Source organism: Thermobia domestica, chromosome 16 (assembly GCF_964235325.1).
Source record: "Thermobia domestica chromosome 16, izTheDome1.hap1.1, whole genome shotgun sequence".
NCBI classification, from domain to species: domain Eukaryota; kingdom Metazoa; phylum Arthropoda; class Insecta; order Zygentoma; family Lepismatidae; genus Thermobia; species Thermobia domestica.
Window position 1 is genome coordinate 150,968,793 of NC_137469.1, and position 15,987 is coordinate 150,984,779.

A 15,987-nucleotide genomic window follows, 5' to 3' on the forward strand; every position below is an offset into this window, starting at 1 on the left:
CATTTTTAAATCACGTAGTATCTAACGTATTAAAATTTCATTTCTTATATATAGTATGAAACGTAAAAAGTTGTAAATTTTTATAACTTTTCTCAAAGTAGATTTGTGTACAGCAAAGGCATAAGTTTAACAAAAAGTCCAAAATAAGCCTCTTGAAAACAGCTTTTATTTGTAAAAGAATAGAGAATGATCACTTTCGGTTGTTGTAATAGTCTGAGCAAGCAGCATGATAAAAATTCAACGTAGCATAACAAGAACAGCTGCTAAATATGAAGAAATAAATAAATAAAGGAAGGAAGGAAGGAAGCTTGATAAGGTGAGTGTAGGGGCGCCGAATTCTACTTCGCCCCTGGCGCCGAAATCTCTAGCTACGGCTCTGTTTTTCATCCACCTTCTAAACATTTGTATTGTCTACTAATACTTATCGATTCGACTGTGATATTCCTCATTATTGTAATATATATATATATATATATATATATATATATATATATATATATATATATATATATATATATATATATATATATATATATATTTTCGAACTTTTAGTATTCTCCTTCACCGGAAGCAAATTCTTATTAATTAATACACTGAGATAAGTCCGTTATCCGGACAGAGGTATACTGTACAATTATACGGAATCATTATGTTTACTACAGAAACCTGCACGGAGCATACGTTATCCATATGCTACAGACATTCTCCGCTTAGATGTTACATCATGCCGTTGCAGGATGTATGACATCTAACAGTCTTCCATATATCACATACGTATACGTATGTTACATACGCCAGTTGAATGTTACATGCGTATATCTGTTTGTGAGATCCTGACCACCTATATACAGTTCTTTCGTTCGTACAGAAAGTACGTTTATTCTAAACATGTATGCGGAAAGTATGTATAAAATGTACTTTTTTCAGTTATACATTTGCTGTACGTTAAGTCCTAAAACTACATTATTTACACATGTAACCTACGTTTTTAAGTACGCCACATACATTTTTTCTGAGTATATAATTTCACAATACGCCCTATGTCCGCCTCTATTGTTAATGTATAAGATATAAGAAATTTACAGCATTCAATGTAAGGTCTACTGAAAAGCTTTTGACACAGTAAGCAGACACTTTTGATCTATGTAAATCAACTTTTAAATTTAAAAAATGATTGATTCAAATGACTGGACCAAACCACATGTTCAAATTAAATATAACAAATTTGGTGTTTTTTAAAAAATAATTTAGTTAATTGTAAACAAATTAATTTAAGTTGTTGGCCAATGTAATGACTATTAGTGAATATTCTACGTTTGAACGCATCATTGGATGATTAACAGTTAATGAAAATATAATGAAACTAATTGTAAATCTGAAGTGAAGTGATTCAAATAAAAGCGTATAGATCTAATTAAATACTACTAAAATTATTCCTCAACAAAGTCTTAAAATTCACTTAAATTAGGAATATTATTAACAAATGTGCTGTCCATCGGCGATTAGGGGCGTGAAGGTAATTGCTGCCCCCACTTTTTTGACTTTACACTGTAACCTAATTACATGCCCCCTTACTATTAGTAGTGTTTTGTCCCCCTTTTTAGTGTTCATACCCAATTGCCGTCACTGGTACTTTCCATTTCAAGCGAATAGATCTGTATTTTTGCGCAACTACAATTGATTACGGAAAGTAAGATAAATTTAATGCTTGATTAAAATTATTATAGTTATTTAGTATACTAAATATTAAATTTGTCTTTAAAAAAAGGGTTTGCACGTGTATGTTATATGGAAACATAAGAAACTGCAAATAATAAAATGTGGAGTTGTTACAAATGATTATAGCTGTTTCATGAATTTGGCGTAGCTATGATATTTGGCATATTATCACGAAGCTTTACCACAATATAGACCTTAATTTATTTAATTTCGAACTTAGTCAAATTCGGTCCAAACATTAGCTATTCACAGCACTCTATTCTCCAATTCAACTCAGATTAGGTTATTTTCAAACAAAGTCAAACTATTCTGAACGACTGGTTTGTTTAAATTTCACTACATGTTGGTACAAACATCCAACTGCTTATTAAAATTAACTGAGCTACCCAATCTTAGTTCAGATTTCTTTTTCAAATGAAGTTTAAACTGTTAACTCATTAAAGACACTTTGAACCAAATCCATTCGTTCGTTTAAATTTATTATTATTATTATTATTATTATTATTATTATTATTATTATTATTATTATTATTATTATTATTATTATTATTATTATTATTATTATTATTATGATTATTATTACATTTGTTTCACAACTTATGAACCAATGATTTGAAGCAATCTATGTCGGAAGAGTTTCCATTTACTGGTTCAGAAAATAAACAATTTGTTTTATTTTAAATTTTCATTTTTCTCAGTGTAAAGATCCGTCGAATTGTATGTTTTTAATACTCATAGTTCTTGTATTCATTGAATAAGACATATTTCACTGTAAGAAAGCGTAGTTATAAGGAATTAAGCAGAAAGTAAAAAGAAAAATGTAAACAAACTTGTATGTTATACGAAACTGAAAACAATTAAATATCAATTAATTTCGAAGCTCTAGTAGTAAAAATGACACTAAAATAACACTATTAAGTAAGAAGTTGTGTCAATTATTATATAAATTCTCCTGACACTGATGGACATGCTACTTATAAACATAATAAAACGATTGAGTTGAGTTGATTTTGAATTTAACGTCCCTTTCAGCAGCGAGGCTATATGAGACGAGACCTACTGATTTACATGGAATCCGAACCACATGAGCTCCCACCGGAAAGCGAACCCGGATCTCCCACGCCAAAGACACGCACGCTAACCGTTTAGCCACAGAGGAGCTCAGTAAAATGATTGAGTTGTTCGTGAAAGAAATTATTTAAGTGTCAGATATTCATTGTTATTTAATATTTTGTGGTAATAGGCTTTAAGTTAACGTTTATCTGGAAAGAATTGATAGTAACCACACCACAAAAGTTGAGGAATGCTTAAATGGCATACTACAAGTTAACATGAACTATTATGAGTGTAATCCTGTTTCCTGCAAATGGGTGTCATTTCAATTTTGGTGTTAGGTATGTTCTGTTTTGAGTCTACTTAAGCTTTTCAAATAAGTGTTGGTACAGTCCCCATCATGACGAGATATAATAAAATGTTGAAAAATATTCAACATAGCTGGCACCCTGGATTGAACTAGAACTTTTAGGCTGAAAAGCAAGCACACTAAAGCGAGCAGTACAATGATTGTGCTATTTAGACTTAGTATGTCAGCATTAATGGTGAAATAGGATTATTAGGTCTATTAAATTTAAATATATGTACAATCTGAGGTTTGAAATAATTCACAAAGAAAGAAACATTAGGCCATGTATTGCGGTTTCTCACACTTTCTTTTTCACGAGTAATGTTAATATCACGGGGAAAAAATAGTGACTTTCTGAACCTATTTTGTTAAAGTTCTTGTAAAATTGAGAAAGTACTTAAAATAACAAGCAGCAGGTGGTCGAAATAGCAAAAAATTTTCACCGAATTTCGATAGTCAAACGCAATTTTTTTGCTGTTTTATCAGGCAGATATCGAGATAATATCTTGTTGAAGGTCAGGATTATTACTTTTAATTCTTACATATACCTAGTAGGTACCTGTAGCCTCTGTGCTAGTAGTGATTATTTTCAAAAATATTGTACGGGTAGCGTGGGACAAAACAAAATATCAGAATGCTGAATTTGAACATTATTTGGTGAAGGAGTGTTCTTCATAAGAGTGAAATGTAATTTATCTTTGCTACTGGGGACATTTTTATTCATATCCGATCGGAGAGAACCAAGTGAACGAGAAAGTATGTCTGGAAGTAACATTTTATGTTGGTTGCCAGGGACGTACGCAGGGGGTGGGTCTTGGGGGTCCGGACCCCCCCCGAAATTTCGACTTTTGTGTAAATTTAGCGTAATTTTAGGGACAATTTATTTATTTTAATATAAAATACCCTCATATTGAGTTTGGACCGCTCCCGAAATAAATTCCTGCACACACTACTGTTGGTTGCCCAAACTTTCTTTCCCTTCTCTTGCTTTCTCTCTCTTTTCTAAATAACATGACATTTTTAGTTTGGCGGGAATTGGTCACATGCTATTAAAAGTCATGTTATACTTCTTTTTTTCATATCAGAATATGAGCAACTCTAAAGGTGTGACTTCATTTTTATAACCATCTTGACCTCTGTGTGTGGGGGGGGGGGGGCTAATTGTCAAATATTAAATTTAATGTTAAATTCGTAGTCGAAAGACATCATGTTCGATTGGATTGGGTTTGAATTTAACGACCTCTCAGGCAGCGAGGCTATATGAGAAGTGAGATTTAAACTGCGTGAGCTTCTGCCGAGAATCGAACAGTATGTCCTGCGCCGGAGAAGCTTACGCTGATCATATAGCCACGGAGAAGCTCTCATCATTTGGGAATTCTAATTAGAAAGTATTGGATTTAAATACCTTTTCCTCTATGTACTGAAAATTAATTATGAATTTTAATTAGGAAATAATATCTCGTTTTGTACAATAGAAAATATTAATTTAGCCGAAATCATGTATTGTATAGAAAGACTGAAACTAGATTGGAATGAAGATTTCTGATGAGTCTACCAGCAAACCTAAGCAACGATTCGCGAGGACAACTCAAAAACAGGCTTTCTCTTCTGAAAACAATAAGACCAGACTAGGGAGAAGGCCGTGGAAAGGGCAAGAGACCACCTGCTGCTCGAAAACCCTTTCATCTGAGCCGTTTTTACGCGCCGTATTTACGCTCGAAGTTAAAAGCAGCCAGACTTTTCAAGCGTATAAAAATTCGGTACGTAAACGTACGCCAGGTTCCATACACTAACGTATTGACAGCTGCTAACAAGACTAACGCATGAAATTTTATGGCTACGGCGGAAAAATACGTCAGTGTATGGCAGGTATAAAGGCCAACATACACTAGCGTATTTTCAGCGCGCATTTTCGGTCCGTAAAATGATGTCGTAAATTTCGGTCCGTAAGTTGGCCCATACACCTAGCGTAAAAATAGGCGCGTAAAAGAAGAAGAAAAGGAAGCGGTCAGTTTTCGCTCTTCATTTTGCCTGTTGTTTCAGCCCGCGGTCGTTTTCCAGTTTGCTCAAGTTGTTTGAACAGGACAGATCTATGTTTTAAATACAGGTCCTATAAACATTATGCTATTAAGGAAACGAATAAAAAGAAAGAACAAAACAATAGAAATATTTGGACTAGCAAGTGATATTCAATGTAGGAGTACTTTTTATTTCTTTTCATAGTATCGGAATGTGAAAATTCCCATAGAATGTTTTAACAAAGTTAAATCAGACAGATTTAAAAAAAAAAAGAAAGAAAGAAAGAAAGAAAGAAAGAAAAACAAAAGCTAAATCCATGATTTTGCGAAAGCAGTAATTCAATTTAATAAATTTTCTCACTAAATTTGTTAGATTTCTCGAATAAATAAATAAATAAATCTACCCTCTGTGGCGTAACATATTTCATGGAACCAGGGCCTACCATCCAGCTTGTGCCACTCATGCCTTTAGGGCAGGGTGCGAATCCCGGAACGAAATTTCCTTCTATTTTGTTTTAATCCCTTCCAAAAGCAACAAATTGAAACATTGGTCCCTCACAAAGCAATCAACTATCTCCTGTTAGGAACTATTTTATCCCCCTTCAAATATACACAACCTAATTCGCGCACTGCTATTGGGTAATATGCTCAGCACATCTGCTGCTCTTGTAGAATCTAGTCCTTAATGAAAGGGTCAACAAAAAGAAGGAAAGTCAACCGTCTCCAAGTACAAACAAACCAAGTTTTAATATCGAAGTGTGACTTGACAAGCTATTTAAAAGTTACAAAGAATATCTAGAATAATTAATATTTTATATTTAGAAAACGAATTAACACTTAATCTGGGATATAACATAACCAAATGAAAACAATATCAATTGTATTGTTGTACTTTACTAATATGAAATGCGGCTATTAATTCACTCTCCTGTTTTCTTTCACAATCTTTGAAGCATAGCATTTGTTCTAACAGTGACGATATTAATGCACCATGCTACATTACATTGGATAGTTCATTTGCTCATAATAAGAAGTTTTTGGAAGTTAAAATATCTTTTAATACAACTAATTTTTAAATATATAAGTGCTTGTGTTATCCCTTATCCATTTAGCAACTGTAGAATAGATTGCTTTATATTTAGAATAGTTCTCATCAGAGTCGTAGCTAAGTTGGGGGGCCAGCGGGGCGGTTGCCCCAGGCGCTAATAGCAAGAGGGTGCCGAAGAAGCAAGAAGAAAGGAAAGTATTGGAAATGAAAATAGAGTTGTTAAAAATTTTCTTGTTCACTACGCCCGCAATCCAAATGTTTCAATAAGAGTTAGAACAAGTTTTTACTTATTACTTTAAAAAAAAAAAAAAAGCTATTATATATGATTTCTTAATGACGATGTGACATACATGCTGCCAAGTAATGACTTACAGTGTAAACAAGAGCGTTTTCAAAATCAGAAACGGTCACAGTCTTAAATACGTACGTATTCGGCATTTTGATGATGATGAGTTTGGTTAGTTAATCACGTTTTTCTAACCAATCGTTTTAATCATGACGGTGAGAATAAAGGTATGAAAAATGAAAGGAGTGAAGAGACACACAAGTTGTTGTTTGCGCGGGAATATTAAAAATGAAGGTAAACAAGGAGAATAATAACGGTGCAACGACATTGCGCAATTTTTTTTAAAGATTAGATCATTGATAATCTTTCTAATATGTGACTTATTAACGAGGAGCAGAAAGTGCTGAAATTGCGCAAATTTCCACCGCAATGTTGCCAAACAACAGGATTCAGGAAATTGTACGAATTTTGCACTGAAACAAAATGTATAAACGCCATTTCTTTGTGCGATATACTTCTATTGTATTCTAACATTTACAAAGCAAAATATACATTTACAGAATATTTCACGTTTACACTTTGTATCCGCGGAATTTAAATCCTACACCTTTTAAAAATGTCATACCAGTGCCTTCTCATGGTTTATCTGTGAATTCCTAAACTCAGCGTGTTTCCTTATGACAAACTTAGACTTCTGCTGGTCTTTGGGCCTTTGAAATTCCTTTTGCCCATTGAAATACTGACGTCATTTTCATGGCAGTTTCCGTTTGGATCCATAGCAAACCAGATGCTAGGGATGTCTAAATACGTAAACAACCCCATCAGGACGTCGCGGTCGGAAAGATGGATTGCCGCCGTCGACGGTGGCGGGCCACCAGAGGCAGCCGGCACCCGTCCGCGGCGGCACGACGATCTACTTGTTCAAAGTTGCCGACCTTTTGCCGAGGCGGCAAGCAGTCGAAAATCGTCAAGTAAAATTCCCTTTGCCGACTCTTTGCCGACTGTTGCCGACCGTCAGAGCCGGCAAAACAATCGGAAAGGCCTCTTTCCGACCCTCTGCCGACTCCTTATGCCGGCATCTTTTCGACGGCGGCGCCGGCGCATTTACTGCGCCTTTACGGTTGTTTGCCGACTGCTCGGCAAGACAACTTTCCGACGGCGGTGCCGGCGCATTTAATGCTCATTTCCGGCTGTTTGCCGACCGCTCGCCAAGGCAACTATTCGTCGCGGTCGAAAATCGCGCTGAAAGATGCCGGCGTCCGGCGCCGGCAATCCGACCGCGGCATCTCGTCGGCATGGACAAATTGTCCGACTATAGGCGGCAGAATCCTGATGGGGAAATGCTTGTTTGTGATTAGCCAAAACTGGAAAATGTAAACAAATCCTTATCTGATTGGTCGAACGCCTGTCCACATAATTAAAGGGAACTTCTAGAAATATTTATATTTTTTTGTTTATTTTATGTAAGTTTATTTTCCTTATAGTTTTCCAATAACTATTTTCTTACAGTTTTAATCTTACAGGCAATCTTACAGCTAGACGTGACACAGAAAATTATTGACTGGGACAAGTTCTCCCGACCCCCTACTAACGACGCCCTTGCACACATTTAATAGTGGTAACTGAAAGTGCTATTGTCATCCATTACCTTGTATTTTTTTTTCCTAAAACGACTTATGTTTCGGTGACTGTTTTTATTATTCAAAATACTTATGGTAATGATGGCAACGTTGCACAACATTTTTTGCGCAATTTCCAATTTTGTTGCCTTCTCATTAAGGCTTTATCTGTGTCAACAGATTATGGAGTGAAAGTTTGCGCAATTTCAGTGCACCCGAATAATAACGTTCTTGAATTTGAAACAGTTGTAGAATAGGGTCTTAATGGGTCAGAACTTTACTCCACGAATTTCGTCTTTTTCAAAGACTGATCGCTACCAGTGTTTTTTATTTTATTTTTTTTTATTTCATTGACATGAAATGCTTCCAATGTAAAGAAATTTATTGGGATCATTTCTCCATTAACTACTTGTATCGCCAGGATTCTTTTTTGTGCTTACGTATCTAGTTGTGTGATATTTTTTATTTATCTACATACATACAAAATACACACACACACACTATGTGATCAAAAGTATCCGGACACCCGGCTGAAAATGACTTAGAAGTTCGTGGCGTCCTCCATCGGTACTGCTGGAATTCAATATGGTGTTGGCCCACCCTTAGCCTTGATAACAGCTTCCATCCTTGCAGGCATACTTTCAATCAGTGCTGGAAGGTTTCTTGGGGAATGGCAGCCCATTCTTCACGGAGTACTGAACTGAGGAGAGGTATCGATGTAGGTTGGTGAGGCCTGGCACGGTCGGCGTTCCAAAACTCCCAAAGGTGTTCTATAGGATTCAAGTCAGGACTCTGTGCAGCCAGTCCATCACAGGGATGTTGTGGTTGTGTAACCACTCCGCCACAGGCCATGCAGTATGAACAGGTGCTCGATCGTGTTGAAAGATGCAATCGCCATCCCCGAATTGCTCTTCAACAGTGGGAAGCAAGAAGGTGCTTAAAACATCAATGTAGGTCTGCGCTGTGAGAGTGTCACGCAAAACAACAAGGGGTGCAAGCCCCTCCAAGAAAAACACGACCACACAATAACATCATCACCTCCGAATTTTACTGTTGGCACTACACGTGCTGACAGATGACGTTTACCGGGCATTCGCCATACCCACACCCTGCCATCGGATGGCCACATTGTATACCGTGATTCGTCACTCCACACAACGTTTTTCCACTGTTCAATCGTCCAATGTTTACGCTCCTTACACCAAGCGAGGTATTTACCTGCGTGATGTGTGGCTTTTGAGCAGTCCAAGTTTTCCATGAAATCCAAGTTTTCTCATCTCACGCCTAACTGTCATAGTACTTGGAGTGGATCCTGATGCAGTTTGGATTTCCTGTGTGATGGTCTGGATAGATGTCTGTCCATTACACTTTACGACTCTCTTCAACAGTCGACGGTCTCTGTCAGTCAACAGACGAGGTCGGCCTGTACGTTTTTGTGCTGTACGTGTCCCTTCACGTTTCTACTTCACTATCACATCTGACACAGTGGACCTAGGGATGGTTAGGAGTGTGAAAATTTCGCGTACAGACATCTGACACAAGTGACACCCAATCACCTGACCACGTTCGAAGTCCGTGAGTTCCGCGGAGCGCTCCATTCTCCTTTCTCACGATGTCTAATGACTACTGAGGTCGCTGATAATGAGTACCTGGCAGTAGGTGGCAGCACAATGTACCATATGAAAAACGTATGTTTTTTGGGTGTCCGGATACTTTTGATCACATAGTGTATGTAGTAGCCAAACTACATTTTGGATTTCAAGTACGAACATTAAACATATTCTTTACCTCCATCGATCAATATTAAGAAATTCGCAAATACTCTCTCTTCAGAGTTTCCGTTACATTTCACAAAATAATTTTGACCGTAAAACGATCAAAATTAAAATCTTCTTTATGTGGTCACATACAGAATAAAATACAAAAGTTTACAATTATTACTGGAAATTGATGCTGTTACCCATTTCGAACATTTTTAAATCACATAGTTTCTAACGTATTAAAATTTTATTTCTTATATATAGTATGAAACGTAAAAAGTTGTAAATTTTTATAACTTTTCTCAAAGTGGATTTGTGTACAGCAAAGGCAATTTGGTAAGTTTAACAAAAAGTCCAAAATAAGCCTCTTGAAAACAGCTTTTATTTGTAAAAGAATAGAGAATGATCACTTTCAGTTGTTGCAATAGTCTGTGCAAGCAGCATGTTAAAAATTCAACGTAGCATAACAAGAACAGCTGTTTCTCTTATTTGTAAATAAATAAATAAATACATAAATAAAGGAAGGAAGCTTGATAAGGTGAGTGTAGGGGCGCCGAATTCTACTTCGCCCCTGGCGCCGAAATCTCTAGCTACGGCTCTGTTTTTCATCCACCTTCTAAATATATGTATTGTTTACTAACACTTATCGATTCGACTGTGATATTCCTCATTATTGTAATATATATATATATATATATATATATATATATATATATATATATATATATATATATATCTATATATATATATAATTTTTCGAACTTTTAATATTCTCTTACACAGGACGCAAATTCTTATTAATTAATACACTGAGAATAGTTCGTTATCCGGACAGCGGTATATTGTACAATTATACGGAATCATTATGTTTACTACAGAAATCTGCACGGAGTATACGTTATCCATATGCTACAGACTTTCCCCGCTTAGATGTTACATCATGCCGTTGCAGGATGTATGACATCTAACAGTCTTCCATATATCACATACGTATACGTATGTTACATACGCCAGTTGTATGTTACATGCGTATATCGGTATGTGAGATCCTGACCACCTATACACAGTTCTTTCGTTCGTACAGAAAGTACGTTTATTCTAAACATGTATGCGGAAAGTATGTATAAAATGTACTTTTTTCAGTTATACATTTGCTGTACGTTAAGTCCTAAAACTACATGATTTACACATGTAACCTACGTTTTTAAGTACGCCACATACATTTTTTCTGAGTATATAATTTCACAATACGCCCTATGTCCGCCTCTCATGTTAGTGTATAAGATATAAGAAATTTACAGCATTCAATGTAAGGTCTACTGAAAAGCTTTTGACACAGTAAGCAGACACTTTTGATCGGTGTAAACCAACTTTTAAATTAAAAAATGATTGATTCAAATGACTGGACCAAACCACATATTCAAATTAAATATAACAAATTTGGTGTTTTTTTTTTAAAAAAATAATTTAGTTAATTGTAAACAAATTAATTTAAGTTTTTGGCCAATGTAATGACTATTAGTGAATATTCTACGTTTGAACGCATCGTTGGATGATTAACAGTTAATGAAAATATACTGAAACTAATTGTAAATCTGAAGTGAAGTGATTCAAATAAAAGCGTATAGATCTAATTAAATACTATTAAAATTATTCCTCAACAAAGTCTTAAAATTCACTTAAATTAGGAATATTATTAACAAATGTGCTGTCCATCGGCGATTAGGGGCGTGAAGGTAATTGCTGCCCCCACTTTTTTGGCTTTACACTATAACCTAATTACATGCCCCTTACTATTAGTAGTGTTTTGTCTCCCATGTTAGTGTTCATACCCAATTGCCATCACTGGTACTTTCCATTGCAAGCGAATAGATCTGTGTTTTTGCGCAACTACAATTGATTACGGGAAGTAAGATAAATTTAACGCTTGATTAAAATTATTATAGTTATTTAGTATACTAAATATTAAATTTGTCTTTAAAAAAAGGTTTGCACGTGTATGTTATATGGGAACATAAGAAACTGCAAATAATAAAATGTGGAGTTGTTACAAATGATTATAGCTGTTTCATGAATTTGGCGTAGCTATGATATTTGGCATATCACGAAGCTTTACCACAATATAGACCTTAATTTATTTAATTTCGAGCTTAGTCAAATTCGGTCCAAACATTAGCTATTCACAACACTCTATTCTCCAATTCAACTCAGATTAGGTTTTTTTCAAACAAAGAAACTATTCTGAACGACTGGTTTGTTTAAATTTCACTACATGTTGGTACAAACATCCAACTGCTTATTAAAATTAACTGAGCTACCCAATCTTAGTTCAGATTTCTTTTTCAAATGAAGTTTAAACTGTTAACTCATTAAAGACACTTTGAACCAAATCCATTCGTTCGTTTAAATTTATTATTATTATTATTATTATTATTATTATTATTATTATTATTATTATTATTATTATTATTATTATTATTACATTTGTTTCACAACTTATAAACCAATGATTTGAAGCAATCTATGTCGGAGAGTTTCCATTTACTGGTTCAGAAAATAAACAGATTTGTTTTATTTTAAATTTTCATTTTTCTCAGTGTAAAGATCCGTCGAATTGTATGTTTCTAATTGTATGTACTCATAGTTCTTGTATTCATTGAATAAGACATATTTCACTGTAAGAAAGCGTAGTTACAAGGAATTAAGCAGAAAGTAAAAAGAAAAATGTAAACAAACTTGTATGTTCTACGAAACTGAAAACAATTAAATATCAATTAATTTCGAAGCTCTAGTAGTAAAAATGACACTAAAATAACACTATTAAGTAAGAAGTTGTGTCAATTATTATATAAATTCTCCTGACACTGATGGACATGCTACTCATAAACATAATAAAACGATTAAGTTGAGTTGATTTTGAATTTAACGTCCCTTTCAGCAGCGAGGCTATATGAGACGAGACCTACTGATTAACATGGAATCCGCACCACATGAGCTCTCACAGGGAAGCGAACCTGGATCTCCCACGCCAAAGACACGCACGCTAACCGTTTAGCCACAGAGGAGCTCAGTAAAATGATTGAGTTGTTCGTGAAAGAAATTATTTAAGTGTCAGATATTCATTGTTATTTAATATTTTGTGGTAATAGGCTTTAAGTTAACGTTTATCTGGAAAGAATTGATAGTAACCACACCACAAAAGTTGAGGAATGCTTAAATGGCATACTACAAGTTAACATGAACTATTATGAGTGTAATCCTGTTTCCTGCAAATGGGTGTCATTTCAATTTTGGTGTTAGGTATGTTCTGTTTTGAGTCTACTTAAGCTTTTCAAATAAGTGTTGGTACAGTCCCCATCATGACGAGATATAATAAAATGTTGAAAAATATTCAACATAGCTGGCACCCTGGATTGAACTAGAACTTTTAGGCTGAAAAGCAAGCACACTAAAGCGAGCAGTACAATGATTGTGCTATTTAGACTTAGTATGTCAGCATTAATGGTGAAATAGGATTATTAGGTCTATTAAATTTAAATATATGTACAATCTGAGGTTTGAAATAATTCACAAAGAAAGAAACATTAGGCCATGTATTGCGGTTTCACACATTTTCTTTTTCACGAGCAATGTTAAGATCACGGGAAAAAAATAGTGACTTTCTGAACCTATTTTGTTACAAGTTCTTGTAAAATTGAGAAGGTACTTAAAATAACAAGCAGCAGGTGGTCGAAATAGCAAAAAATTTTCACCGAATTTCGATAGTCAAACGCAATTTTTTGCTGTTTTATCAGGCAGATATCGAGATAATACAGTATCTTGTTGAAGGTCAGGATTATTACTTTTTATTCTTAAATATACCTAGTAAGTACCTGTAGCCTCTATGCTGGTAGTGATTTCTTTCAAAAATATTGTACGGGTAGCGTGGAACAAAACAAAATATCAGAAAGCTGAATTTGAACATTGTTTGGTGAAGGAGTGTTCTTCATAAGAGTGAAATGTAATTTATCTTTGTTACTGGGGACATTTTTATTCATATTCGACCGGAGAGAACCAAGTGAACAAGAAAGTATGTCTGGAAGTAACATTTTATGTTTGTTGCCAGGGACGTACGCAGGGGGTGGGTCCTGGGGATCCGGAACCCCCTCAAAATTTCGACTTTTGTGTAAATTTAGCCTAATTTTAGGGACAATTTTAGGAATTTTAATATAAAATACCCTCAAATTGAGTTTGGACCGCTCCCGAAAAAATTCCTGCGTACTCTACTGTTGGTTGCCCTAACCTTCTTTCCCTTCTCTTGCTTTCTCTCTCTTTTCTAAATAGCATGACACTTTTAGTTTGGCGGGAATTGGTCTCATGCTATTAAAAGTCATGTTATACTTCTTTTTTTAATATCAGAATATGAGCAACTCTAAAGGTGTGACTTCATTTTTATAACCATCTTGACCTCTCTCTGTGTGTGTGTCGGGGGGGGGGGGGACTAATTGTCAAATATTAAATTTAATGTTAAATTCGTAGTCGAAAGACATTATGTTCGATTGGATTGGGTTTGAATTTAACGACCTCTCAGTTAGCGAGGCTATATGAGAAGTGAGATCCAAACTGCGTGAGCTTCTGTCGAGAATCGAACAGGATGTCCTGCGCCGGAGAAGCTTACGCTGACCATATAGCCAGGGAGGAGCTCTCATCATTTGCGAATTCTAATTAGAAAGTATTGGATTTAAATACCTTTTCCTCTATGTACTGAAAATTAATTATGAATTTTAATTAGGAAATAATGTCTCGTTTTGTGCAATAGAAAATATTAATTTAGCCGAAATCATGTATTGTATAGAAAGACTGAAACTCGATTGGAATGAAGATTTCTGGTGAGTCTACCAGCAAACCTCAGCAACGATTCGCGAGGACAACTCAAGAACGGGTTTTCTCTTCTGAAAACAATAAGACCAGACCAGGGAGAAGGCCGTGGAAAGGGCAAGAGACCACCTGCTGCTCGAAAACCCTTTCATCTGAGCCGTTTTTACGCGCCGTATTTACGCTCGAAGTTAAAAGCAGCCAGACTTTTCAAGCGTATAAAAATTCGGTACGTAAACGTACGCCAGGTCCCATACACTAACGTATTGACAGCTGCTAACAAGACTAGCGCATGAAATTTTATGGCTACGACTGAAAAATACGTCAGTGTATGGCTGGTGTAAGAGTATTCTGTTTTCTAAATTTGGATGACGCTTCTTCTATCTCACTTCCGTTTTCTTCTTTTCCGTACTTAAGGCTGTATTTGTTTGTGCTAGCTACTCGCATAAAAATACCGTTTTGAGGAGTTCTAAACGAACCTTACAAGAAAACAAAACAGAAGATGCGTGTTGTTTCAAGGTCTGTACTATATTTGCAAGGTTCCCTTCCTCTTTGTCAGCAAAGATGAAGCGGAAGATTAGCTTACCATTGAAACTCAGAGCATCGGACATCAATATACCAATAATACGTTTCTTCTTCCGCCGACAAGAAAAGAAACAATTGAGGTACTAGCAAAAGCACAAGTGGTCCAGAGTTTTCCCTCTTTCCCCGTGCATCACATTACAGAGGGAAGAAGTGTTTATTACCCTTACGGTCAACATATGTTTGAAATTTTGGATCCTACAGCCTGCCCAACCAAAGGCAAGAATGAATACAAATCTGTGTTGTCATCTACAGTAGTCTTCTTTTAATAGCTAATAAAGAAATAGAAATGAAAAATTTAATCTCAGGTGACCATTGGAAACCTACACTATCACTAGAATAGAATGGTTGTTGAGAAGGAATAAAGGCAATTGGGAAAATTACAAGTATAGAGGAAATTCAAGTTACTATACATTCGCGCTTACGGAGTCAATGCTATATTTGTTTTTCGTCTGGGGCTGTCGCCGTGACAGATCCGTTTGGGACATCAAGTTGTATTGCTCGTTGGACGTAAGAAAACATAGATGCTTTCCTCTATCGTTCGTAACCACATAGGGGCCGGAGTTAAATTGACAATACACCACTTCGGTTAATTTGGATTTTCAAACAATCGAAGAGTTATATAGGTTCCATTTGGCTTTAAAGAAAAGAAAAGAAATAGGCAGGGCCACGAGTTTACAGTTGTTCGCAGCAAGTTAG

General features: G+C 35.5%; 1 protein-coding gene across 5 annotated transcripts in view; it reads left to right on the forward strand.

Moving 5' to 3' along the window:
* Positions 1–15,987, forward strand: part of LOC145673470 (zinc-regulated GTPase metalloprotein activator 1-like) — a 999,800-nt gene that overhangs the window by 815,278 nt on the left and 168,535 nt on the right. The window lies entirely within an intron of this gene.